Raw genomic sequence first — 5,163 nt, forward strand, 5'->3', positions numbered from 1 at the left:
GCCTAACACACACATGCACACACACACCCGATTTGCAGAAGGATAAGCAATATTTGGTAGTGTGTGCTTTTATTTCAGAAACTGACCTAAACCAGGATTTGTACAAAGATTAGGAAATTTTTAATATGGGTAGACAGTATAGAATGATGTTATTTCAACACCCAGTTCTCTTAGTGTACAAGATTTGGGTACTCAAGTATGAGGTTAAGCAGAACTTAATTTTAAAGTCCAATTAGTCACTTGTGTACAGTGACTAGATGGAGAGATGAGGGAAGGAGAGAGACTGAGCGGAACTTTCTGGGTTTACTCTTGGTACCAACGTGGGACCCTGGCGGAGCATATCCAGGGCAACCCCTCCCCTGGCACAAGTGGATGTGGGAAATCAAGGGAGAAGAAGGGAGCCAGGTTACAAAGAGGGAACCACTCCTGGATGGGCCTGCAAAGTCATCAAATGCAGTCTGCCCACTTTACAGATGGGAATGTGGCGGAATAGAGACAGGACATGAAGTTCCCTCAAAATCATGGGACGTCAGTGCCACACCCCGGAGGCTGACTGCGAGTCTGTGTTTCAAACTGGTTCCATCTATTCACTCACATTCAATTACTCATTCAACCACTCATCTATTTACTCTTTCATTCATTCTGTCATCCATCCATTTCTTCATTGACTCTCACCCTTATTTCTTTCTGTGTCATGACCCCCATGCCTAACACACACACCATCCGCTTTCCACTTGCTCTCATTTGTGCATCTATCTATCCTTTCATTTACCCTTATTCAACATTCATTCCTTCTTACATCCATTTATCCATTCCCCCCCTTCGTTAATCACTTAATTAATCCACTCACCTCTTTATTTACTTATTTAACATCCATCAACCTACCCATACATTTACCTATGCAATATATAAAAAAATAGCAGCATACCCATGACTAGCATAAGGCTTTGTAGAGACAAGTGTTCAGTGAATGCTTATTGCGTGACTAGTAGTCATAATACAAATTTCACTGTCAACTATTGAGCCTGTCTCCATACCAGTCACTTTGCCAGGTGATGCCCATGTTATTCTCAATCGCCACCAACAGCCCTCTAAGACACATACTGGAGTTTAACCTGGGATTTGAGAGAGTCCGTGTAGTTAGACTGTTGGGCTTCTTCTTCCCCCTGTGGCTGCCTCTTGAAAACAACAACCATCTTGTCCGGTTTGTTGAGTCCAGACTTGTGGACTTGACTGGCTTTAGTATCATGTCTCACTTTTAAGTGAGGAAGACAATGGGGAATGTTTAACATTTAACAACTCTAAAGCAATTTATGGTTTTTGAGGTAATGGCTCCTTTATTATTTATCACCCATAAAGGCTCAGAGTTCCCAAGATGTCCATAATGAGACTGTGACACATCTGGCACCGTTTCTCCTTTCTGTCCTGTCTTGCCTGGTTAACTCTGCTCACCCTTCAGGTGTCACATTATATGTTGTTTCCCCTCAAAGTCTTGCCCACCCCATCTGTGCTTCCCTAGTGCGTTATCACACCCCAATTGAGTATTCATCTACTATGCTTTCTGAGTCTCCTTCTCCCAGACCAGGCCACAAGCTCCTCCCAAGGGACCAGGCTGTCTTATCTCTCAATACCCAGGGCCTGCCACATAGGTCTTAGAAGAAATACAGGCAGCCTCTAGAAGTTGGAAAAGAAAAGGAATTGGATTCTCCTCTAAGGCCTCCAAAACAAAAAACCAAAAACCCAGCCTGCCAACCCATTTTGGACTTCTGACCTGCAGAACAGAAAGATAAAAAATGTATGTTGTTTCAGGCCGTTTAGTTTGTGACAACTTGTTCTGACAGCCATAGAAAAATGAATACTGTTAGCTTCGATTGGATCCCCCCTTATCTCATGAACCCTGGCATCCTCATCCTTATGTCTTCTACTTTTGTCCCTGTACATGCTCACCCCAAGTTCTCATTCATCCACTTACCACATATTAATTGAAGGGCTCCCATGTGTCAGGCACTGTACTGGGTGCTAGGAACACAGTGGGGAGTAGTAGGAGACACACCCTACTCTCATGAAGCAGATAGAGAAACCAAAGCATTATGCAAATTACTACTCACTGTATTGATTAGGGAGCACGTTAAGCTGCTGTAATAAAGAGATCTCCCCCACGTAAAAAAAAAAAACTATGCACTTGTATTTTTCTCTTGCTTAACAGTATATAGTTGAACAGTCTAGGGCTGTTTAGCAACAGCTTTGCTTTTATCAAAATGTTTTGAAGTCTGGTTCTGAGTCAGCAGGAAAGGAGGAAGGAGAGAGAAAGAGACCCATACAATCGTTTTTAAGCAAAGAACCCAGAGTTTGAACAAGTCTCTTCTGCTCACTCTCATGGGCCAGAGCTTAGTGCCTGGCCAGGCTTAGCTGCAAAAGTGGCTGGGGGAGAATATGGGCTCCAGCGTATGTCCTTCCAAAAATGGGAGGGGAGGTTCTATTACTTAAAGGGAGAAGGGAAATCTGCATGCTGGGAAGCCATTAGCCATCTCCATCATTGCAACTACAGCAATAAGAAGAGGGCGTTTGGGAAGCCTGTGATCGGAGCATTTGACCTAACCATGGAGATCTAATGGCTTGGCTGAAGAAATTATGGGAGCTCTTATAGTTCAGCAGATGTTAACTAGGTGAAGAGGGGCTGTAGGGGTGTTCTAGGCAGAGGGAACAGCATGTACAAAGACTCAGATCAAAGAAGTCGCAAGGTGACAGTGGTGAGGAACTGAAAGTTGTGTTCTACTGCCACCTTGCTCAGCACTGAAATCCTATATGTACTCACTACTACAGGTCTGCACTGGAAAAATGGTCAATGTAGCTGAAACAGCGTAAGAATGAGAGAAATGTACGAAGGCAGGGCTGGAGCATTGGTCAGCGGGCCTTTGTATGTTAATGCCTGTGCTGGGCATTTTTTATTAGGAGGGAAATCTGACAACTATGGTCCTGGCCCTCGTGGAGATTAGAGTCTAGGAAGGATTTTCCGGAAAAGCTTAGATGAAATTCTCTGTGTAGGCCCCCATCTACCTTCACATGCATTAAATGTTTATTTTTCTTCTGGGGGGTGTGGGGAATACAGCAATAAAGCATTGTGAACACTGTTCTCAAATAAGTCCCATGGAAATCAGGGTGTCCTTTTCTTAAAAACGCGATGTGGGAGTCATTTCTGTTGTTTGCCAAGGATCTCCAAATGTCCCCCATTTTTACACTATTATATAAATGAGCCAAATGACCTCCATATGTTGGTCCTTCTTGTGTACTTCACAGCGGGCTAAGATCCATTAGCTCAAAAGCCCAGGGGCGCCAAACTCCAATGTTTACACCCCCAATTATTTCCCTTTTTTTCCTTGTTCCCTTGCCCACCTCCTCTTCTGGGTACTGTCCCCCCAAACCTTTGCCTTTGGAAGGTTTCATTCCACAAGGGACTTACCTGCAAACCTGTGAAAGCGAATAAAACTGGTTGTGTGCTACTAGTGGCCACACATATTTCCTTGCTCAGTGTTGAACCCCCCGAACTCACAAAGTGCATGTAATAGGACTGCCCTTGCTAACTTTGGTTGTCTATTCTGGCTGGATCATGAGTTGTCAATGGCAGTGACAACTGTCCTTTCCAGGATGGAGCATTTAATTTTAAGAACTCCCCACTGACCCCACCCTCCCACCCCCACACACATACCTGGAGCTGTCTCTTCTCCATGACCTAGTGACCAGCAATGTTTGAGATGGTGGCTGCTCCATTGGCCTGGGTGCCTGAGTGACAAGGACATGACCAGAACCCCTGCCAGCCATCTCTACTACAGTCCCCCTGCCCCTCCTGGCTCCAGGCACCCAGCTGCTGCCCCTTCCCACCCCAGGAGCCCGTATATATTCCCATCATTTTGTGCATCTCAGTCAACTTGGGCTTTTACAACAAAATACCACAGACTGCATGGTGTTGGGTTTTTTTTAAAGATTTTTATTGGGGAATTGGGGGGATGGGAACAGACAAGTTGCTGTTGTTTTGTTCTTCAGTTTAGTTGTGGAGGACGTTGCTTCACTGACCCAAGTTGGCACCATCATTGCACTCTTCCTGGGTGAGGCCGATCAGTCGCCGGCTTCTGGACCACTGATCATGGCGGCTGCTGGCTGCTCACACGCTGCTGGCTACACACACAGTAGCCCATGGCAACCCACTGCCACAGGGGCTGCAGCCTACACCATCGCAGGCAACTCACGGCTGCCCAGCTCCAGGACAGTGTCACTGGCCCTCATATGTGGGATCCGAACCGGGGCCCTCTGGCATCCCAAGCCAGTTCTTAACCATCACGCCACTCGACTGGCCCTGCATAGTTTTGACACGCTTATTTCTCACACTGCTGGCAGCTGCGACGTCTGAGATCAGGATACCAGTGTGGTTCTGGTAAGAGCCCCCTCCCTGGCTTGTAGTCAGCTGCCTTCTTACTGTATCCTCACATGGCAAGGGGAGAAGGAGAGCGATCTCACATCTCTTCTTATCAAGGCACTAATCCCATCGCGGGATTCCTTATAATCCACCTCATCTAAACCTAATTACCTCCCAAAGGCCCCACCTCCTAATAGCATCATATTGGGGGTTAGGGTTTCAATATGTGAATTTGGTGGGGCTGGGGCACAGACGTTCAGCCCATCACTGCATCCTTCTGGAGACCTTCTAACCATTGCTTATTTCAGGGAACTATGGAAAGTTCACACCATTGTAAAGGGGGAGATCTGATATGGCTTCCTGGAAACCTTTCACTTGGCCATAGAGTTGGAGGCTTGGACTGGCGCTAACCTGAATGAGGGGCTGCTAAGAGGCTGTCTCCCAGTCTCCTTCTTGTCAACCCTGAAGGGCTGTTATGAGACAGGTTCTCATTGCTTTTCGGGCTCTGATGATGTGTGAGGCTTTCTGCCCTGTCCCATCTGACTGAAGCTGCAGAATATAATAGATAGTATCAAGGAAGTGCTGTTAGTTTCCCTGGTGTGATACTGATATTACATATATTTTATGATTACATATATTTTAAAGATTCTCATCTGATAAAGATAGTTATATACTGAAGTGTTTTGTGATTAAAAAGATGAGTTTATAAGAGGGATCATTCAGGGGCCGGCCGAGTGGCGCGATGGTTAAGA

Source organism: Hipposideros armiger, unplaced genomic scaffold (assembly GCF_001890085.2).
Source record: "Hipposideros armiger isolate ML-2016 unplaced genomic scaffold, ASM189008v1 scaffold_639, whole genome shotgun sequence".
Classification (NCBI taxonomy): Eukaryota; Metazoa; Chordata; class Mammalia; order Chiroptera; family Hipposideridae; genus Hipposideros; species Hipposideros armiger.